The sequence below is a fragment of the Mesoplodon densirostris genome, chromosome 4, assembly GCF_025265405.1.
Source record: "Mesoplodon densirostris isolate mMesDen1 chromosome 4, mMesDen1 primary haplotype, whole genome shotgun sequence".
Taxonomy (NCBI): domain Eukaryota; kingdom Metazoa; phylum Chordata; class Mammalia; order Artiodactyla; family Ziphiidae; genus Mesoplodon; species Mesoplodon densirostris.
In genome coordinates, this window is record NC_082664.1 from 71,892,198 (window position 1) to 71,917,256 (window position 25,059).

At 37.2% G+C, this 25,059-nt stretch overlaps 1 long non-coding RNA gene across 1 annotated transcript in view; it reads right to left on the bottom strand.

Moving 5' to 3' along the window:
* LOC132489286 (uncharacterized) overlaps positions 1 to 25,059 on the bottom strand; it is a 409,107-nt gene that overhangs the window by 38,483 nt on the left and 345,565 nt on the right. The window contains exon 4 of the long non-coding RNA XR_009531851.1: positions 4,493 to 4,606. This is a non-coding gene — a long non-coding RNA (uncharacterized LOC132489286). The remainder of the gene's footprint in view (positions 1 to 4,492; positions 4,607 to 25,059) is intronic.

Here is a 25,059-nt window from a genome sequence, read left to right on the forward strand (position 1 = left end):
ACTGACAGAGGATAAAACTGACTTCTTTATGACCAGGCACTAAGCTTGGTGTGACAATGGATAATCTATGCACAATCAGAACATTGCAAACGCTGTTTGGGGGCCTAATTTTCCTAATAAACCTGTAGTCAAAGCAAAAAAAAAAAAAAAAAAAAAAAAAATTACCTTAAATGTAAATGGACTAAATGCTCCCACCAAAAGACACAGACTGGCTGAATGGATACAAAAACAAGACCCATATATATGCTGTCTACAAGAGACCCACTTCAGACCTAGAGACACATACAGACTGAAAGTAAGGGGATGGAAAAAGATATTCCATGCAAATGGAAACCAAAAGAAAGCTGGAGTAGCAATTCTCATATCAGACAAAATAGACTTTAAAATAAAGACTACTAGAAGAGACAAAGAAGGACACTATATAATGATCAAGGGATCAATCCAAGAAGAAGATATAACAATTGTAAATATTTATGCACCAAACATAGGAGCACCCCAATACATAAGGGAAATATTAACAGCCATAAAAGGAGAAATCGACAGTAACACAATCATAGTAGGGGACTTTAACACCCCACTTTCACCAATGGACAGGTCATCCAAAATGAAAATAAATAAGGAAACACAAGCTTTAAATGATACATTAAACAAGATGGACTTAATTGATATTTATAGGACATTCCATCCAAAAACAACAGAATACACATTTTTCTCAAGTGCTCATGGAACATTCTCCAGGATAGATCATATCTTGGGTCACAAATCAAGCCTTGGTAAATTTAAGAAAATTGAAATTGTATCAAGTATCTTTTCCGACCACAATGCTATGAGACTAGATATCAATTACAGGAAAAGAGCTGTAAAACATACAAACACATGGAGGCTAAACAATACACTACTTAATAACGAAGTGATCACTGAAGAAATCAAAGAGGAAATTAAAAAATACCTAGAAACAAATGACAATGGAGACACGACGACCCAAAACCTATGGGATGCAGCAAAAGCAGTTCTAAGAGGGAAGTTTATGGCAATACAATCCCACCTTAAGAAACAGGAAACATCTCGAATAAACAACCTAACCTTGCACCTAAAGCAATTAGAGAAAGAAGAACAAAAACATCCCAAAGTTAGCAGAAGGAAAGAAATCATAAAAATCAGATCAGAAATAAATGAAAAAGAAATGAAGGAAACGATAGCAAAGATCAATAAAACTAAAAGCTGGTTCTTTGAGAAGATAAACAAAATTGATAAACCATTAGTCAGACTCATCAAGAAAAAAAGGGAGAAGACTCAAATCAATAGAATTAGAAATGAAAAAGGAGAAGTAACAACTGACACTGCAGAAATACAAAAGATCATGAGAGATTACTATAAGCAACTCTATGCCAATAAAATGGACAACCTGGAAGAAATGGACAAATTCTTAGAAATGCACAACCTGCCAAGACTGAATCAGGAAGAAATAGAAAATATGAACAGACCAATCACAAGCACTGAAATTGAAACTGTGATTAAAAATCTTCCAACAAACAAAAGCCCAGGACCAGATGGCTTCACAGGGGAATTCTATCAAGCATTTAGAGAAGAGCTAACACCTATCCTTCTCAAACTCTTCCAAAATATAGCAGAGGGAGGAACACTCCCAAACTCATTCTATGAGGCCACCATCACCTTGATACCAAAACCAGACAAGGATGTCACAAAGAAAGAAAACTACAGGCCAATATCACTGATGAACATAGATGCAAAAATCCTCAACAAAATACTAGCAAACAGAATCCAACAGCACATTAAAAGGATCATACACCATGATCAAGTGGGGTTTATTCCAGGAATGCAAGGATTCTTCAATATACGCAAATCAATCAACGTGATACACCATATTAACAAACTGAAGGAGAAAAACCATATGATCATCTCAATAGATGCAGAGAAAGCTTTTGACAAAATTCAACACCCATTTATGATAAAAACCCTGCAGAAAGTAGGCATAGAGGGAACTTTCCTCAACATAATAAAGGCCATAAAAAAAAAAAAAAAAGATAGACAAGTATACCTTTTTCACATCAGGCCTGGATTGCCTCTGCACTTGTACTGGGGGCAAGTGAGTCAGAGCACGTAAGTTCTTTAAAGCCATTTCTCAGTTTTCTATAGCCTTGTGGATGTAAGCCCACTGGTTTTCAAAGCTAGATGTCTTGGGGGCTCCTCTCTCAGGTGCAGGTCTTAAATGTTGGGGAGACTGATGTGGGGTTCAAATTCTTCACTCAGCTCCAGGTGTTCAGTTCCCTCCTGCTTTTGGGTGAAGTTTATGGAGAGATTGTGTCTCAGCCTCTCCTATCTGCTTTGATGTGGATTTTTTCTTGTTTGCTGAACGTGTGGGAGTTACTCGGTTTTTTTGTTTGTTTGTTTTCAGAGGAAACTATTCCACATGTGGCTGTAGATTTTGGTGTCCTGTGGGAGGAGGTGAGTTCAGGATCTTCCTATGTTACCATCCCAAACTAGAACTCCCCTCAGCTCCAATTTTGAATAGCAAATTACTAACTAAAAATTATATTTTTGCTTGTGATATCTGTTTAGGTGAGCTAAAGACCTGATTTGCCTCCTTGTCTATGTTTCAAGTGTTTGAGGAACAAGATATAATAGAACGGTAAATAAATTAGGTGTCAATCTAATAGACTTCAATTTCAGCAAATAAAGAGCTAAATTTCAAACTTTAAACCAAATGAAATAACATATAAAGGAAAGTATTAATGAAGAGTTCTGAGCTTGATATACGAATCTTAAATATATTCTTTTGACCTCAAAATATGAATGTGTAATTTCAATCACATGAATTGACCCATATAGAGATTTCTTAGAAGTAAAACAAACAGATGGCAGAGTAAAACAAACAGATGGCAGAGTTCAAGTTTGTAGGTAATTTGACAAAATAAATAAAAATTTATATATAATGAAAGTAAGAGAGAACCATCCCAAGCCATTGTTTTCAAACGCATGTAAAATTCTATCCAGTTTAGACTTAGCCTTAATGAGAAGAGAATCCTGGGAATTATTCCAATCTTGACTAACTGTAAACTCAGCAAAGTGTGCAAAATGTGGTTAATAAAGTTAAAAGGCCTTAATAGTAACTCTTCATATGGTGGGATAAGGGCTAAATTGTCACCAAAAAAATAGGCAATGCCCTACATATTTGTTTTCTCCTAGTAGTGGACATGGTGTGTAGAGCTAAATGAGGGACTTATTCATCAGCTATTCACTAAAAAGCTCTTTTCTTGTATAACATACATATAAATGAGTTTACAAGTCCTAAGTGCATACATCAATGAGTTATCATAAACATACCACCATCATGTCAAGAAATAGAGTAGTAAGCAACACTGAAAACTTCCATTGCTTCCTCCCAATTTCTACATCTGTCCTTCCAAAAGTTGTTGTCATCATCTTGTGTTCTAACAACAGTTTTACTTTTTTATTTGACTCTCTATATTTTATGTCTTTTTCAGTTGTTATCTTTGTGATATTTAGTCATGTATGTGATACTTATGCATGTCTAAAGCTTGTTAATTTAAATTACTATATGATATTCCATTGAATATAGGAATTGTTTCTATCCATTCTATACTCAATAGAAATTTGGGCTTTTCCCAAATTGGGGCTATTATAAATAGTAGTTTTCTTTTATACTTTTTTAAAATACAGTTTTCTTTTATATTGTATTTTGCCTTTATTCCTAGGTATTAGATAATTTTGAAGCTATTTTAACATTTAAAGGTACTTTAACATTTAAAATGGTATTTTTTATGTTTTCTGTCTGAAATGTATGAATACTATCAATTTTTCATGTGGAATTTATGCTCAGCAATCTTGCTGATGAACTCCTTGTAGATTCTTTGGGGATTTCTACAGAAAGAATCATATTACTTTTCAAGTAATGGCAAGCTTATTTTTTATTTCAAGTCCTTATGCATTAAAATTTTTCTTTCCTTTTTACACTATGACCTCAAACGCAATATTGAACAGAATTGGTGACAGCTAACATTCTAATAAATGTTCTGTCAGTCTAATTTTTTAAGCCAGTCTATTCTTGGATGTAATATCTCTCTCTTTTTTTTTTTGAATGATTCTAAGAATTTCTTTTCAGAAGTTTTTTTCCAGTTTAACTATGAAGCTCCTATAGGTGATTTTTTTTTTGTACTCATCCTTCATTGGAGTTCATAGTAGTTTTTAAGCTGTGGCTAAATTTTTTTTCATCTTCAAAAGACAGTCAGTCATTCCCTCTTCAAATATTGTGTTCCATTCTGTCTCTATTTCCTGTCATTATTTTCGTAGTTCCCTGTGCTCTGCCAAAATTCAAAATCTTATCTTCTAATTTTTCAATCATATTAAACAGTTTATTTCTAATATCTCCAAAACGTATATAGAAAAGCCAATGTAATATTCACATATCCAATATATATAATATATACATGTCCATTTCTAACATACTTACATTTTCTGTGCATCTGTTTCTATTGTTCATTTGTTCTCTTTGTTTTCAGTATGTCATGTGCTCTTTTCCTCTCATCTGCCAAAAATTACCGAAGTTTTGATTCAGCAACTAACACTGCATATAAAAATATAGAGCATTTGGTATTCTGGATCATGTTTCTTCCCCAAACAATCACTTAACTTTTTAATTGCATTAGCCTGTAAATATAGACATTCTAGATTACCTTAACCCAGTCAGAGGTGATGATTCAAAATTAGGCTTTTTTTTCTGTGAGGGCTTGTTTGTTTCTCATCCAACTTTTCTCCTGTGCTGTAGTCCTTATAGGGTCTCAAACCAAAAATGGATGTGGAGTTTCCAGATTTCTTCCTTTACCCTTACACCTAGGATGAAGCCTTTACCTAGGCTTCTTCTAATTCACCTTTCTCCTAGAATGGAGAATTTTGTAAGGTTTCTTTTGCTCTCATCACCATGTACTAGATGAGAATTCTATTTAGTTTCTCAGTCTCTCAGCTGCACTTTCAAAACCAGCAATGGATAAAAGTGGTGTCAAAGCCAGGTTTCTCTCTTTGGATTTTTATTCTTTTCTAGATCTTAACCCCAGAATTCCTCACTGAATTGGTAGCTCTCATTTCTCTTTAAGTAAGTCTATTAAAAATACATTTTCCTAGTCCTCTAGTTATTTTCAGTAGGAAGTTTGGTCCAAATGATTTCATCTTTTTTATTGAAGTATTTCAGTCTTCTGAAGACCTAGAGAGAAACGTTCACCAGAGAAAAGCCTAAAGTACATAATGCCAGCTCACAGCTAAAAGACCATCACTCATAAGACCATTAAGAAACAAGACTACACTCTGTTCTGCCTCTAGTCTGTTTATCTTACTCACCTGGTTGCCTGGAAAAAAATAAGTCCCATGAGAGATCTTTGATGAAACCAAATATTGTAAAAATCTGAACATAGTTGGAGAGAAAGTTCAAGGAAATAACATAAATAACATAAACTTCGGGTTTTTTTTTTTTCTGCTAGCTGTTTTACCAAGTAGCTAAAGAGATGAAAAAAGAATTACAGCAAGAGTAACACAGAAGGCCCGGAGGAAGACGGCAGAAGAGTAAGACGGGGAGATCACCTTCCTCCCCACAGATACATCAGAAATTCATCTACACGTGGAACAACTCCTACAGAACACCTACTGAACGCTGACAGAAGACCTCAGACCCCCCAAAAGGCAAGAAACTCCCCACATACCTGGGTAGGGCAAAAGAAAAAAAAAGAATAAACAGAGACAATAGGATAGGACGGGACCTGCACCAGTGGGAGGGAGCCGTGAAGGAGGAAAGGTTTCCACACACTACAAGCCCCTTCGCAGGTGGAGACTGCAGGTGGCGGAGGGGGAAAGCTTCGGAGTAGCGGAGGAGAGCACAGCAACAGGGCTGTGGAGGGCAAAGCGAAGAGATTCTGGCACAGAGGATCGGTGCCCTCAGGCACACACCAGCCCGAGAGGCTTGTCTGCTCGGCCGCCAGGGCGGGCGGGGCTGGGAGCTGAGGCTCGGGTATCGGGTTTCAGTCGGAGCGCAGGGAGAGGACTGGGGCTGGCGGCAGGAAGAGAGCCTGAAGGGGTTAGTGCACCACGGCTAGCCCGGAGGGAGTCCGGGGAAAGGGTCTGGAGCTGCCGAAGAGGCAAGAGACTTTTTTCTCTTTTGTTTCCTGGTGCGCGAGGAGAGGGCATTAAGAGGGCTGCTTGGGGAAGCGCCGGAGACAGGTGCGGACCTCGGAGACGGGCGTGGGACGCTGGGGCTGCTGCTGCCACCGCCGCCGCGGGACCTGTGTGCGAGCGCGGGTCACTGTCCACCCCGCCTTCCGGGGGGCCTGTGCACCCCGCCACTGCCGGGGTCCGGGGACCCAGGGACGGCTTTCCTGGGAAAGCGCACGGAGCGCCTCAGTCTGGTGCAACATCACGCCGGCCTCTGCCGCTGCAGGCCCGCCCCACACTGTGCGCCCCTCCCTCCCCTCTGCCTGAGTGAGCCAGAGCCCCCGAATCAGCGGCTCCTTTAAACCCAACCTGTCTGAGCGAAGACCTGACGCCCTCCAGCGACCTACACACAGAGGCGGGGCCAGGTCCAACGCTGAGACCCGGGAGCTGTGAGAGCAGAGACAGGGAAATCTCTCTGTGCAGCCTCGGAGGCAGCGGATTAAAGCTCCAAGGCCCATTTGATGTGCCCTGCGTCTGTGGAGTGCATAAATGGACAGCGAATCAACCCAAATTGAGGAAGTGGACTTTGAGGAGAAGATTTAAGACTTTCCCCCGTTTTCCTCTTTTTACAACGAATTATCCCAAATTGAGGAGGTGGACTTGGAGAGCAAGATTTTTGATTTTTTTCCCCCTGCTCTCTTTTTGTGAATGTGTATGTGTAATCTTCTATGTAAGATTCTCTCTGTATAGCTTTGCTTCCACCATATGTCCCAGGGTTCTATCTGTCCGTTTTTTTTCCCAATAATTACTTTTTAATTTTAATAATGCTACTATACTTCATACTTTATTCTATTTTACTTTACCTGCCCTTTCTTTTTTTCCTACCGTCCCTTCCTCCCTCTGCTCCTCCTTTCCTTCTTTCTTTTTCTTTCCTCCCTCCCACCCTTGTTCTTTCCACTTCCTTTTTCTTTCCTTCCTCCCTCCCTCCTGTCTTTCTTTCTTTCTTTCCTTCCTCCCTCCCTTCTTCCATTCACTCTTCCTTTTGCTTTCATTCCTCCCTCCTTTCTTCTTTCTTTCCATCCTTCCTCCCTCCCTCCTTTCTTCCCTTCTTCCTTTCTTTCCCTCTCTCTTTCTTTCTTCTACTAATTCTTTCTTTCTACTTTGTCTCCCTGTTATTCTGAGCCGGGTGGATGAAAGGCTCTTGGTGCTGCAACCAGGAGTCAGTGCTGTGCCTCTGAAGTGGGAGAGCCAACTGCAGGACACGGGTCCACAAGAGACCTCCCAGCTCCACATAATATCAAGCAGCGAAAATCTCCCAGAGATCTCCATCTCAACACCAGCACCCAGCTTCAGTCAATGACCAGCAAGCTACAGTGCTGGTCACCCTATGCCAAGTAACTAGCAAGGCAGGTACACAACCCCACCCATTAGCAGAGAGGCTACCTAAAAACATAATAAGGCCACAGGCACCCCAAAACACACCACCAGACGTGGACCTGTCCACCAGAAAGACAAGATTGAGCCTCAACCACCAGAACACAGGCATTAGTCCCCCCCACCAGAAAGCCTACACAAACTACTGAAACAACCTTAGCCACGGGGGACAGACACCAAAAACAACGGGAACTACAAATCTGCAGCCTGCAAAAAGGAGACTACAAACACAGTAACATAAGCAAAATGAGAAGGCAGAAAAACACACAGCAGCTGAAGGAGCAAGATAAAAACCTACCAGACCTAACAAATGAAGAGGTAATAGGCAGTCTACCTGAAAAAGAATTCAGAATAATGATAGTAAAGCTGATCCAAGATTCTATTTCCAAGATCCATAATCTTGGAAATAGAATAGACAAAATGCAAGAAACAGTTAACAAGGACCTAGAAGAACTAAAGATGAATCAAGCATCGATTAAAAACGCAATAAATGAAATGAAAAATACTCTAGATGGGATCAATAGCAGAATAACTGAGGCAGAAGAACAGATAAGTGAGGTGGAAGATAAAATAGTGGAAATAACTGATGCAGAGCAAAATAAAGAAAAAAGAATGAAAAGAACAGAGGACAGTCTCAGAGACCTCTGGGACAACATTAAACGCACCAACATTCGAATTATAGGGGTTCCAGAAGAAGAAGAGAAAAAGAAAGGGACTGAGAAAATATTTGAAGAGATTATAGTTGAAAACTTCCCTAATATGGGAAAGGAAATAGTTAATCAAGTCCAGGAGGCACAGAGAGTCCCATACAGAATAAATCCAAGGAGAAATACCCCAAGACACATATTAATCAAACTGTCAAAAATTAAACACAAAGAAAACATTGAAAGCAACAAGGGAAAATAAACAAATAACACACAAGGGAATCCCCATCAGGTTAACAGCTGATCTCTCAGCAGAAACTACAAGCCAGAAGGGAGTGGCAGGACATAATTAAAGTGATGAAGGAGAGAAACCTGCAACCAAGATTACTCTACCCAGCAAGGATCTCATTCAGATTTGATGGAGAAATTAAAACCTTTACAGACAAGCAAAAGCTGAGAGAGTTCAGCACCACCAAACCAGCTTTACAACAAATGCTAAAGGAACTTCTCTATGCAGCAAACACAAGAGAAGGAATATACCTACAATAACGAACCCAAAGCAATTAAGGAAATGGGAATAGGAACATACATATCAATAATTACCTTAAATGTAAATGGACTAAATGCTCCCACCAAAAGACACAGAGTGGCTGAATGGATACAAAAACAAGACCCATATATATGCTGTCTACAAGAGACCCACTTCAGACCTAGAGACACATACAGATTGAAAGTAAGGGGATGGAAAAAGATATTCCATGCAAATGGAAATCAAAAGAAAGCTGGAGTAGCAATTCTCATATCAGACAAAATAGACTTTAAAATAAAGACTATTAGAAGAGACAAAGGACACTACATAACGATAAAGGGATCGATCCAAGAAGAAGATATAACAATTGTAAATATTTATGCACCCAACATAGGAGCACCTCAATACATAAGGCAAATACTAACAGCCATAAAAGGGGAAATCGACAGTAACACAATCATAGTAGGAGACTTTAACACCTCACTTTCACCAATGGACAGATCATCCAAAATGAAAATAAATAAGGAAACACAAGCTTTAAATGATACATTAAACAAGATGGACTTAGTTGATATTTATAGGACATTCCATCCAAAAACAACAGAATACACATTTTTCTCAAGTGCTCATGGAACATTCTCCAGGATAGATCATATCTTGGGTCACAAATCAAGCCTTGGTAAATTTAAGAAAATTGAAATTGTATCAAGTATCTTTTCAGACCACAATGCTATGAGACTAGATATCAATTACAGGAAAAGAGCTGTAAAAAATACAAACACATGGAGGCTAAACAATACACTACTTAATAACGAAGTGATCACTGAAGAAATCAAAGAGGAAATTAATTAAAAAATACCTAGAAACAAATGACAATGGAGACACGATGACCCAAAACCTATGGGACACAGCAAAAGCAGTTCTAAGGGGGAAGTTTATAGCAATACAATCCCACCTTAAGAAACAGGAAACATCTCGAGTAAACAACCTGACCCTGCACCTAAAGCAATTAGAGAAAGAAGAACAAAAAACCCCCAAAGTTAGCAGAAGGAAAGAAATCATAAAGATCAGATCAGAAATAAATGAAAAAGAAATGAAGGAAACGATAGCAAAGATCAATAAAAGTAAAAGCTAGTTCTTTGAGAAGATAAACAAAATTGACAAACCATTAGCCAGACTCATCAAGAAAAGAAGGGAGAAGACTCAAATCAATAGAATTAGAAATGAAAAAGGAGAAGTAACAACTGACACTGCAGAAATACAAAAGATCATGAGAGATTACTACAAGCAACTCTATGCCAATAAAATGGACAACCTGGAAGAAATGGACAAATTCTTAGAAATGCACAACCTGCCAAGACTGAATCAGGAAGAAATAGAAAATATGAATAGACCAATCACAAACACTGAAATTGAAACTGTGATTAAAAATCTTCCAACAAACAAAAGCCCAGGACCAGATGGCTTCACAGGAGAATTCTATCAAACATTTAGAGAAGAGCTAACACCCATCCTTCTCAAACTCTTCCAAACAATATTAGAGGAAGGAACACTCTGAAACTCATTCTACGAGGCCACCGTCACCTTGATACCAAAACCAGGCAAGGATGTCACAAAGAAAGAAAACTACAGGCCAATATCACTGATGAACATAGACGCAAAAATCCTCAACAAAATACTAGCAAACAGAATCCAACAGCACATTAAAAGGATCATACACCAGGATCAAGTGTGGTTTATTCCAGGAATGCAAGGATTCTTCAATATACGTAAATCAATCAATGTGATACACCATATTAACAAGTTGAAGGAGAAAAACCATATGATCATCTCCATAGATGCAGAGAAAGCTTTCAACAAAATTCAACACCCATTTATGATAAAAACCCTGCAGAAAGTAGGCATAGAGGGAACTTTCCTCAACATAATAAAGGCCATATATGACAAACCCACAGCCAACATTGTCCTCAATGGTGAAAAACTGAAACCATTTCCACTAAGATAAGGAACAAGACAAGGCTGCCCACTCTCACCACTCTTATTCAACCTAGTTTTGGAAGTTTTAGCCACAGCAATCAGAGAAGAAAAGGAAATAAAAGGAATCCAAAGTGGAAAAGAAGAAGTAAAGCTGTCACTGTTTGCAGATGACATGATACTATACATAGAGAATCCTAAAGATGCTACCAGAAAACTACTAGAGCTAATCAATGAATTTGGTAAAGTAGCAGGATACAAAATTAATGCACAGAAATCTCTGGCATTCCTGTACACTAATGATGAAAAATCTGAAAATGAAATCAAGAAAACACTCCCATTTACCATTGCAACAAAAAGAATAAAATATCTAGGAATAAACCTACCTAAGGAGACAAAAGACCTGTATGCAGAAAATTATAAGACACTGATGAATGAAATTAAAGATGATACAAATAGATGGAGAGATATCCCATGCTCTTGGATTGGAAGAATCAATATTGTGAAAATGACTCTACTACGCAAAGCAATCTACAGATTCAATGCAATCCCTATCAAACTACCACTGGCATTTTTCACAGAACTAGAACAAAAAATTTCAAAATTTCTTTGGATAAACAAAAGACCCTGAATAGCAAAAGCAATCTTGAGAACGAAAAACGGAGCTGGGGGAATCAGGCTCCCTGACTTCAGACTATACTACAAAGCTACAGTAATCAAGACAGTGTGGTACTGGCACAAAAACAGAAAGATAGATCAATGGAACAGGATAGAAAGCCCAGAGATAAACCCATGCACATATGGTCAACTTATCTTTGATAAAGGAGGCAGGAATGTACAGTGGAGAAAGGACAGCTTCTTCAATAAGTGGTGCTGGGAAGAGTGGACAGGGACATGTAAAAGTATGAGATTAGATCATTCCCTAACACCATACACAAAAATAAGCTCAAAATGGATTAAAGACCTAAATGTAAGGCCAGAAACTATCAAACTCTTAGAGGAAAACATAGGCAGAACACTCTATGACATAAATCACAGCAAGATCCTTTTGGACCCACCTCCTAGAGAAACGGAAGTAAAAACAAAGATAAACAAATGGGACCTAATGAAATTTCAAAGCTTTTGCACAGCAAAGGAAACCATAAACAAGACCAAAAGACACCCCTCAGAATGGGAGAAAATATTTGCAAATGAAGCAACTGACAAAGGATTAATCTCCAAAATTTATAAACAGCTCATGCAGCTCAATAGCAAAAAAACAAACAACCCAATCCAAAAATGGGCAGAAGACTTAAATAGGCATTTCTCCAAAGAAGATACACAGACTGCCAACAAACACATGAAAGAATGCTCAACATCATTAATCATTAGAGAAATGCAAATCAAAACTACAATGAGATATCATCTCACACCAGTCAGAATGGCCATCATCAAGAAATCTAGAAACAATAAATGCTGGAGAGGGTGTGGAGAAAAGTGAACCCTCTTGCACTGCTGGTGGGAATGTGAATTGGTACAGCCACTATGCAGAACAGTATGGAGGTTCCTTAACAAACTAAAAATAGAACTACCATATGACCCAGCAATCCCACTACTGGGCATATTCCCTGAGAAAACCATAATTCAAAAAGAGACATGTACCAAAATGTTCATTGCAGCTCTATTCACAATAGCCCGGAGCTGGAAACAACCTAAATGTCCATCATCAGATGAATGGATAAAGAAGATGTGGCACATATATACAATGGAATATTACTCAGCCATAAAAAGAAACGAAACTGAGCTATTTGTAATGAGGTGGATAGACCTAGAGTCTGTCATACAGAGTGAAGTAAGTCAGAAAGAGAAAGACAAATACCGTATGCTAACACATATATATGGAATTTAAAAAAAAAATGTCATGAAGAACCTAGGGGTAAAACGGGAATAAAGACACAGACCTACTTGAGAATGGACTTGAGGATATGGGGAGGGGGAAGTGTAAGCTGTGATAAAGCGAAAGAGAGGCATGGACATGTATATACTACCAAACGTGAGCTAGATAGATAGTGGGAAGCAGCCGCAGAGCACGGGGAGATCAGCTCGGTGCTTTGTGACCACCTGGAGGGGTGGGATGGGGAGGGTGGGCTGGAGGGAGATGCATGACGGAAGGGATGTGGGAACGGATGTATATGTATGACTGATTCACTTTGTTATAAAGCAGAAACTAATAAAAAAAATTTAAAAAAAGAGTAACACAGAAGACTCTAGAAGACAGATTTGTTAAAAGAATAGTCAATTGCCAGAGTACTGGTAATTAAATAGACATTTCTATATACTTAGAGATATTTTATAAGCAGATGAACTAGTCTGAATAGTCTAGATTTAATGACAGCAACAAATGACACCCATATCCTAATAGTTTATTTCTAAATGTCGGTATATTCCATGAACAGGTGTATTCATGTTGCATACCCAGCACATGTAAGCTAGAATCTTTTCTCTTAGTCACTTGGAAACTTGGACTGATTGTGACTTCCTTTTGAAGCAGGGGCAAGAGGATACGGCTGTTATTATTTCCTCAGGGAAACAGCATATATTATGTCTCTGTAAATTTCATTTGTCAAATCAAAATCCCATTATTACATACAACTTAAAGTGAGTAGAAGTTTCATCTTTCTATATGTTTGTAAAGCACATGATGAAATATTTATTGACCAGTGGTGAACTGTGATAGCCACTAAGTCTCTATACCCACTCTCTCTGCTTTGAAGTTAGATATCACAGATGGCTTCAGTCAACAGAATGTGAGTTAAAGTAATATTTGGGCAGATGCTTAAAGATCCAGTAAACAATTTTCTATCCTCTTCATACCTCTCCTACAGTGTTCCAGGTAGATACATCAACCTGGATCCAGGGGTGAGGATGACTGACAGAGGATAGAGCCTTGGCCAACATTTAATGAACAGTTAAAATGAGCGAGGATCCCCAGACAAGATGGCAGAGTAGAAGGACCTTAGCTCACCTCCTCTCAAGAAAACAACAAAATCACAAATAACTGCTGAACAACCATCGACAAAAAAGGACTGGAATCTACCAAAAAGATATTCTCCTTCCAAAGACAAAGAAGAACCCACAACGAGATGGTAGGAGGGGTGCATTCATGATACAATCAAATCTCATACCCACTGGGTGGGTGACACACAAACTGGAAAATAATTATATCCCAGAAGTTCTCCCACAGGAGCAAGAGTTCTGAGCCCCATGTCAGGCTCCCCAGTCTGGGGGTCTGGCATCAGGAGGAGGAGGCCCCAGAGCATTTGGATTTGAAGGCCAGTGGGGCTTGACTGGAGGTACTCCACAGGACTGGGAGAAAGAAAAGCCACTCTTGGAGGGCACACACAAGGTCTCATGTGCACCATGACCCAGGAGAGAAAGCAGTGACTTCATAGGAGGCTGGGCCATACCTACCTGCTGGTTTTGGAGGGTTTCTTGGGGAGATGGGGGGTGGCTCACTGCAAAGATGGTGGAGGCACTGGGGAGTACTCAGTGGCTTGGGCTCTCCTGGAGGCCGCAATTTGATGCCAAGAGGTGGTCCTACCTGACAGCCCAAAGGCTCCAGTGCTAGGATGCCTCAGGCATCCAACAAACAACAGGGCAGGAACACAGCCCCTTCCATCAGCAGACAGGCTGCTTAAGGTCTTCCTGAGCCCACAGCCTCCTGTAAACATATCCCTTGACATGGCCCTGCCCACCAGAATGACAATACCCAGCTCCACCCACCAGGGGGCAGACAGCAGAAGCAAGAGGAACCATAATCCTGAAGGCTATGAGACCACAAACACAGAAAATTAGAGAAAATGAGATGGTGAAGGAATATGTTACAGACGTAAGAAAACAATCTACTTGAAAAAAAATTCAGAGTAATGATAGTAAAAATGATCCAAGATCTTGGAAAAAGAATGGAGGCACAGACCAAGAGGATACAATAAATGTTTAACAAAGATCTAGAAGATCTAGAGAACAAACAAATAGAGATGAACTACAATACAATAGCTGAAATGAAAAATACACTAGAAGGAACAAATAGAATAAATGAGGCAGAAGAACAAATAAGTGAACTGGAAGACAGAATGGTGGAGAAATCACTTCCTCTGAACAGAATAAAGAAAAAAGCATGAAAAGAATTGAGGACAGTCTCAGAGACCTCTTCAACAACATCAAACGCAGCAACATTTGCATTATAGGGGTCCCAGAAAGAGGAGAGAGAGAAAGTGCCTGAGAAAATATTTGAAGAGGTAATAGCTATAAACTTCTGACATGGGAAAGGAAATGATCACCCAAGTCCAGGAAGTGCAGAGAGTTCCATACAGGATAAACACAATGAGGAACATGCTGAGACACATATTAATCAAACTGCAAAAAATTAAAGACAAGGATGAAATATTAAAAGCAACAAGGGAAAAGCAACAAACAACATACAAGGGAATTTCCATAATGTTAGCAGCAGATTTTTCAGCAGAAACTCTACAGGCCAGCAGGGAGTGGCACAATATGTTTAAAGTGGTGAAAGGGAAAAACCTACAATCAAGAATACCTAGCAAGGCTCTCATTCAGATTCCATGGAGAAATCAAAAGCTTTACAGACAAGCAAAAGCTAAGAGAATTCAGCACCACCAAATCAGCTTTACAACAAATGCTAATGGAACTTCTCTAGGCAGAAAAGAAAAGTTCACAACTAGAAATAAGAAAATAATGAATGGGAAAGCTCACTGGTAAAGGAAAACATACAGTAAAAGTAGGAAATCATCCACACACAAATATGATATCAACACCAGCAATCGTGAGAAAAGGAGAATACAAATTCAGGATATTGAAAATGTATTTGAAATTAAGAGACTAGCAAGTTAAAACAATCTTGTATATATGTAGACTGCTATATCAAAACCTCACAGTAAACAAACCAAAAATCTACAATAGATACACACACACAAAAAGAAAAAGAAATCCAAACACAACACTAAAGATAGTCATTATATCACAAGAGAAGAGAACAAAAAAGGAAGGGAAGAAAAAAGACCTACAAAAGCAATCCCAAAACAATTAACAAAATGGCAATAAGACCATACATAACAGAGTAACCTCAAATGTAAATGGATTAAATGCTCCAACCAAAAGACATAGACTGGCTGAATGGATAAAAAAAAATAGGAGCCATATACAGGCTGTCTACAAGAGACTTACTTCATACCCAGGGACACATACAGACTGAAAGTGAAGGGATGTAAAGAGATATTCCACACAAATGGAAATCAAAAGAAAGCTGGAGTAACAATACTCATATCAGACAAAATAGACTTTAAAATAAAGACTGTTACAAGAGACAAGGAAGAAAACTACATAATGATCAAGGGATCAATCTAAGAAGAAGATATAACAATTGTAAATATATATGCACCCAACATAGGAGTACCTCAATATATAAGGCAAATACTAACAGCCATAAAAGGAGAAATTGATAGTAACACAATAATGGTGGGGGATTTTAACACCCCACTTACATCAATGGACAGATCATCCAGACAGAAAATCATTAAGGAAACACAGGCCTTAAATGACACATTAGGACTGATGTATTGATATTAATAGAGCATTATATCCAAAAACAGCAGAATACACATTCTTCTCAAGGGCACATGAAACATTCTCCAGGATAGATCACATGCTGGGCCATAAAGCAAGACTCGATAAATTTAAGAAAATTGAAATCATATCAAGCCTCCTTTATGACCACAACACTATTAGATTAGAAATCAACTACAAGAACAAAACTGAAAAAAAAAAAATACAAACACGTGAAGGCTAAACAATATGCTACTAAGCAATGAATGGATCACTGAAGAAATCAAAGAGGAAATCAAAAATTACCTAGAGACAAATGAAGATGAAAACAGAATTACCCAAAATCTCTGGGATGCAGCAAAAGCAGTTCAAAGAGGGAAGTTTATAGCGATATAATCTTACCTCAGGAAACAAGAAAAATCACAAATAAACAACCTAACCTTATACTGAAAGCAACTAGAAAAATTAGAGCAAAAAGACACAGAGTTAACAGAAGGAAAGAAATCATAAAGATCAGGGCAGAAATAAATGAAATAGAAATGAAGAAAACAATCAAAAACATCAATGAAACTAAAAAGTTGGTTCTTTGAAAAGATAAACAAAATTGACAAACCTTTAGCCAGACTCATCAGGGAAAAAAGGGAGATGGCTGAAATCAATAAAATTAAAAGTGAAAAAGGAGAAGTTACAAATGACACCACAGAAATACACAGCATCATAAGGAGACAACTAAAGGCAACTTTATGCCAATAAAATGGACAACCTAGAAGAAATGGACAAATTCTTAGAAAGTTACAACCCTTCAAGACTGAACCAGGAAGAAATACAAAATATGAGCAGACCAGTCAGAAGCACTGAAATTGAAACTGTGATTTAAAAAATTCCAACAAACAGAAGTCCAGGACCAGATGGCTCCACAGGTGTAATCTACCAAACATTTAGAGAACAGTTAACAACTATCCTTTTGAAACTCTTCCAAAAATTTGCAGAGGAATGAACACTCCCAAGCTCATTCTATGAGGCCACCATCCCCCTGATACCAAAACCAGACAAATATACCACACACACACACACACAAATTACAGGCCAATATCACTGATGAAGATAGACACAAAAATCCTCAACAAAATATTAGCAAACCAAATCCAACAATACATTAAAAATATTATATACCACAATCACATAGGATTTATCCCAGAGTGTGATACACCACATTAACAAACTGAAGAAAAAAACCATACATCATCTCAATAGTTGCAGGAAAAGCTTTGGACAAAATTCAACACCAATTTATGATAAAAACTCTCCAGAAAGTATGTACAGAGGGAACCTACCTCAACGTAATAAAGGCCATATATGACAAACCCACAGGTAACATCATTATCAACAGTGAAAAGCTGAAAGCATTTCCTCTAAGATTAGGAACAAGACAAGGATGTCCACTTTCACCACTTTTATTCAACATAGTTTTGGAAGTCCTAGCCACAGCAATCAGAGAAAAAAGAAAAAGAAATAAAAGAAATCCAAATCAGAAAAGAAGTAAAACTGTCCCTGTTTACAGATGACATGATACTATACATAGACAATCCTAGAGTTTCTACTACCAGAAAATCCACTAGAGCTCATGAATGAATTCGGTAAAGTTGCAGGATACAAAATTAATACACAGAAATATCTTGCATTTCTGTACACTAACAATGAAAGATCAGAAAGAGAAATTAAGGAAACAATTGCATTTACCATTGCATCAAAAGAATAAAATACGTAGGAATAAACCTACCTAAGGAAGCTAAAACCTGTACTCCAAAAACTGTAACACACTGATGAAAGAAATTGAAGATGACAAAAACAAATAGAAAAATATACCATGATCTTGGATTGGAAGAATCAATGTTTTCAAAACGTCTACAGATTCAATGCAATCCCTATCAAATTACCAATGGCATTTTTCATAGAACTAGAACAAAATACTTTACAATTTGTATGGAAGCACAAAAGACCCCAGATAGCCAAAGCAATCCTGAGAAAGAAAAATGGAGCTGGAGGAATCAGACTCCCTGACTTGGACTATATTACAAAGCTACAGTATTCAAAACAGTATGGTACTGGCACAAAAACAGAGATAAATCAATGGAACAGGAAAGAAAGTCCAGAGATAAACCCATGCACCAATGATCCCCTAATCTATGACAACAGAGGCCAGAATATACAGTGGAGCAAAGATAGCCACTTCAATAAGTGATGCTGGGAAAACTGGACAGCTACATGTAAAAGAATGAAATTAGAACACTCCCTAACACCATACACAAAAATAAACTCGAAGTGGATTAAAGACCTAAGTGTAGGACCAGACACTATAAAACTCTTAAGAGGAAAACATAGGCAGAACACTCTTTGACATAAATTGCAGTAAGATCTTTTGTGACCCACCTCCTAGAGTAATGAGAATACAAACAAAAATAAACAAATGGGACCTAATTAAACTTAAAAGCTTTTGCACAGCAAAGGAAACCATAAACAAGATGGAAAGACAACCCACAGAATGGGAGAAAATATTTGCAAATTAAACAATTGACAAAGGATTAATCTTCAAAATATACTAACAGCTCATGCAGCTCAATATCAAAAAAACAAAAAACAAAAACCTGAATGACCCAATCAGAAAAACAACCCAGTCAGAAAATGGGCAGAGGACCTAAATAGACATTTCTCTGAAGAAGACATACAGGTGGCCAAAAAGTACATGAAAAGATGATCAACATCACTAATTATCAGAGAAATGCAAATCAACACTACAATAAGGTGTCACTTCACACCAGTCAGAATGGTCATTGTTAAAAAGTGTAAAAACAATAAATTCTAGAGAGGGTATAGAGAAAAGGGAACCTTCCTACGCTGTTGATGGGAATGTAAATTGGTACAACTGTGGAGAACAGTATGGAGGTTTCTTAAAAAACTGAAAAAGAACTACCAGTGTGAGCCACTCCTGGGCATATATCTGGAGGAAAACCATAATTCAAAAAGATACATGCACCCCAAAGTTCATTGCAGCACTATTTACAATAGCCAAGACATGCAAGCAACCTAAATGTCCATCGACAGAGGAATGGATAAAGAAGATGTGGTACATATATACAATGGACTATTACACAGCCATAAAAAAGAATGAAATAATGCCATTTGCAGCAACATGGATGGACCTAGAGATTATCAAACTATGTGAAGTCAGACAGAGAAAGGCAAATATATGATATCACTTACATGTGGAATTTTTTAAAATGATATATATGTACTTATTTATAAAACAGAAACAGACTCACAGACTTCAAAAACAAACTTATTTTTACCAAAGGGGAATTGTGGGGGGGGAAGAACAAATTAGGAGTTTGGAATTAACATATACACACGACTATATATAAAATAGATAATTGACAAGGACCTACTGTATAGAACAGGGAACTCTACTCAATATTCTTTAATAACTATATGGGAAAAGAATCTGGAAAAGAATGGATATATGTATAACTGAACCACTTAGCTGTACTCCTGAAACTAACATAACATTGTAAATCAACTCTACTCCAATATAAAATAAAAATTAAATTTAAAAAAAGAAGTCACTTGCTATCATATAGTCTCATTATCACTGACATTGAATTTGATCATTTGCTTAAGGTCATACCTGCCAATTTTCTTCACTGATGATTTTTACTCTTTGTTATTAATAAGTAAAGGAAATTTTGAGGAGATATTTTAAGACTGTATAATATCCTGTTACCCTTCAACATTTACCCACTAATTATAGCATCCATGGCCTATTCTTACATAATTTATAATGATGATGATGTTTGAAAATGGCATTACTCCTTCTACATTTCTTAGTTGATTTCCTACTGTTAGGAGGAGGTTTCCCTTTACCATTATTGATGATTAATTAATATTTTTATAGACTCATGTATTCTAATTTTATTATATAAGCTAGAGTATACTATTAACGTTTGTAATTTTGTTGCTCAAGCTATCTCATATTTGGCTAGTTACCTGTTTAAAGTGGCATTGGTGTCCTATTAACATACCCTTATCATTAGTTAAGTGTTTTGTTACTTTGTAGTACATTCCTAAAGTGCATAAAAAGTATTTTCTGAATTGCTATCCCATACTACTAGGAAAAAAGAGAGAGTAAAAAAAAAGCCTATTAATTAGAGTCACTATTTGTTTAAAGTGCTTTTTGGCTTTAGCCAGAGGGCCTGTTGTCCAGATATTTCTCTATAGTTAATTGAATTGTTCTTATTTATTTTTCATTACCTTCAGTTTGGTTATGTTGTTTACTTGAAATAGTTTATTTTCACATATTCATGTTTGTATTCAATTTTTTCCCCTATTTTTGCCAAGTATGTGAGTGGTATACAAATATAAAATAATATTACACAGGAGAATTGGCAATTGCAGCTAAGTTTAATTTTTGTCCTCCAAGTGTTTATCTTTTTTCCTACCTACAAGCTTTTTCTTACTCTACAGCTAAGAAGAAGAGATACTGTTGTCATAGTAACAACAAAGAAATATGAAAAATTGAAGAAGATTGAATGGTTTTCCACAGAAGATCTAGGTAAAGTCATATAACCTTCCTGTACCTAAGATTCAATAATCAGGGGTTTGAATTTCCAATTTCTAAAATTTTAGAAAGAGTATAGAACAGTTATGAAGAGGGCAGGTCATAGAACTAAGTGGACTGGCTCTCATTCTTTCTTAGTGGTCCTAGATAAATTATTTAGCCTCTCTTTGCTTCAATTTTATCATATATACAAGGGGCTAATGTTAATACATATCTTACAAGGTTGATAGGCTAATCCTTATTAATATCAACCAATATAGAGATTAAAACATGATAATGAGGTTGGTTCAAGATGTGAAGTAGGAAGATCCTGAACCCACCTTCCCTACTGGATGCACAATATCTACAGCTCATTTGAAACAATTTCCTCTGGAAAAATACAAAAACTAGCTGGGCAACTCCTACACATCGGACCAAAAAGAAAAAAAATCACTGAAGTGGGTGGGACGGGCTGATACAAAATCCTGCCTTAAACCCCACCTCCAGCATGGCAACCAACAATCAGGAAGTAATTAAAAATCCAGAGTTTCATCCTGATGAGTGAAGGAACCCCACATCAGACACCACAAATTTTAAAACTTGCACCTGAAAAACAAGTCGCCAACATATAACTTTTAATGCCAGCATTTCTTTTGTCCACAAGCCCCACAAGGATAATCCAAACCAAGAAACAGTTCTTAAAGGATTCATGCAAGGACTCATCCATTCTGTTAAAGATGGGAAAGTGGAACTTGCAGTCAGAATATCATTTTATCATTTAAAATCATTTTATAAAGTAGAGAGATTAAGTGATTTAAGACATCAACTGGAGGAGCATATGCATTATAGGGCTCCCAAAAGGAGAAGAAAGAAAAGGGGCATAAAGTTATTACAGGAAATAATGGCTGACAACTTTCCTAACTTGAGCAAAAAAAAAAAGGCATTCAAAATCTGAGAGCCCCAGACAGTCCAAATAAGATGAACCCAAAGACCCACAACAAAACATACCACATTAAAATGCAAAAGTTAAAGATAAGGAGAGAGTCTTAAAAGCAACAAGAGAAAAACACCTTGTTCTGTACAAGGAAACTCCCATAAGACTATCAGCAGATTTTTCAGCACAAACTTTACAGACATGTAGGGAATGGCATGATATTTCCAAACAGACTGTTATAAATATAAGTTGTTATATGTAAGCCTCATGGTATCTGTAAATTAAAAACATAATGTAGACATGAAAAAATAAAGAGAAAGGAATTTAAGCATACCAACACGGAAAATCATCAACCCATAAAGGAAAACAGCAAAAAAAGAGAAAGAAACAGAAGAACTACAAAACAATTAACAAAATGGCAGTATATACATACCTATCAATAATTAAATGTAAATGGACTAAACTGTCCAATCAAAAGACATAGAGTGGCTAAATGGATAAAAAAATGAAACCCATCTATATGCTGCCTACAAGAGACTTATTTCAGCTGTAAGGACATGCAAACAAAGTGAATCTATGGGAAAGATATTCCATGCAAATGGAAAACAAAGAAAGCTGGGGTGGCTATATTTATATCAGACAAAATAGACTATAAAACAAATACTGGGGACTTCCCTCGTGGCGCATTGGTTAAGAATCTGCCTGCCAATGCAGGAGACATGGGTTCGAGCCCTGGTCTGAGAAGATCCCACATGCCGCGTAGCAACTAAGCCCGTGCGCCACAACTACCAAGCCTGCGTGCCACAACTACTGAAGCTCGTGTGCCTAGAGCCCGTGCTCTGCAACGAGAAGCCACCACAATAGGAAGCCCATGCACCACAACAAAGAGTAGCCCCTGCTCTCCACAACTAGAGAAAGCCTGCGTGCAGCAACAAAGACCCAATGCAGCCAAAAATAAAAATAAATAAATTTATTGAAAAACCCCAAATACTGTAAAAAGACACAAATAAGGGCACTGCATAATGATAAAGGGGTCACTCAAACAAGGATATTGCATTTGCAAATTTTTATCCACCCAAAAGCATGGTTCAACATCCACTGATCAATGTGATACATCACATTAACAAAATTAAAGATAAAAATCATATCTCAATAGATGCAGAAAATCATCTGACAAAATTAAACATCCTTTCATTATAAAAACTCTCAAACTAGAATATAAGAAATTACCTCAACATAATTAAGGCCATATATGACAGACACACAGCTAACTAAACACTTAATGGTGACAATCTAAAAGCTTTTCCTTTAAGATTAGGAACAAGTAAAAGAAGGAGAAAGCAAAGAGAACTGTAAAAAAAAGAAAAAAAAAGATTAGGAACATGATAAATGTGCCCACTATTACTACTTCTGTTCTACATAGTACTAGAAATCCTACTCAGAGCAATTAGGCAGAAAAAAAAAAGAAATAAAAAGCATGAAAATCAGAAAGGAAAAAGTACAACTGCCACTAGCTGATGGCATGATATATGTAAAAAACCCTCAAGACCCTACCAAAAAACTGTTAGAACTGATAAATACATTCAGTTAACTTTCAGGATACAAAAGCAATATACAAAAAAAAAAGGGTTGTGTTTCTAACAACTATCAGAAATAGAAATTAAGAAGACAATCCCATTTACAATTGTATCAAATAATAAAATACCTAGGAATAAATTTAACCAAGGTGGTAAAAGACCTGTACTCTGAAAACTATAAGATGTTGACTAAAGAAATTGAAGAAGACATAAATAAGTGGAAAGTTATTCCATACTCATGGAAAAATTAATAAGGTGTTAATATGGATACTATTTAAAGCAATCTATGGATTGAATGCAATCCCTATCGAAATTTAAATGGTATTTTTCACAGATATAGAACATTTTTTTAACATCTTTACTTGAGTATAATTGCTTTACAATGGTGTGTTAGTTTCTGCTTTATAACAAAGTGAATCAGTTATACATATACATATGTTCTCATATCTCTTCCCTCTTGCGTCTCCCTCCCTCCCACCCTCCCTATCCCACCCCTCTAGGTGGTCACAAAGCACCGAGCTGATCTCCCTGTGCTATGCGGCTGCTTCCCACTAGCTATCTATTTTACGTTTGATAGTGTATATATGTCCATGCCACTCTCTCACTTTAAGAACAAACAATTTTTAAAATTTGTAGGGAACCACAAAAAAAAAAAAAGCCAAATAGCCAAACCAATCTTGAGAAAGAAGAACATGTCTGGGGGGTATCACACACCCTGATTTCAAAGTGTATTGCAAAGATTTAGTAATCAAAACAGTATGGTATTGGCATAGAAACAAACACAAAAATCAATATAACTCAGTAGAGAACACAAATAAATCCATACATAGGGTCGATTAATTTATGACAAAGAAGCCAAGAATATACCATGGAGAAAGAACAGTCTCTTCAATAAATTGTGCTGGGCAAATGGATAGCCACATGGAAAAGAATGAATCTAGATGACTCTCTTACACCATACACAAAAATTGACTCTAAATGGATTAAATACTTGAATATAAGACCTGAGGTCATAAAACTCCTAGAGGAAAACATTGGAGTTAAACTCCTTGACATTAGTCTTGGTGATGATTTCTTGTATTCAACAATGAAAGCAAAGGAAACAAAAGCAAAAATAAACAAGTGGGAGTACATCAAACTAAAATTCTTCTGCACAGCAAAGGAAGCCCTCAACAAAATGAAAGGCAACATATGGATTGGAGAAACATTTGCAAAGCATATGCCTGATAAAGGGTTGATATCTAAAATACATACAGAACTTCTACAACTCAGTATTAAAAAAAACAAATCTGATTAAACTATGGGCAGAGGATCTGAATGGACATTTTTGGGCAAATACAGATAGCCAAGAGGTGCATGAAAAGGTATTCAACATGGCTAATCATCAGGAAATGCAAATCAAAACCACAATGAGGTATCACATCACACCTGTTAGAGTGGCTAATATCAAAAAGGCAAAAAATAACAAGTATTGGTGAGGATGTGGAGAAAAGGGAATTCTTGTGCACTGTTGGTGGCAATTTAAATTGGGGCATCTGCTATGGAAAACAGTATGGAAGTTCCTCAAAAAATTAAAAATAGAACTACCATATAATCAG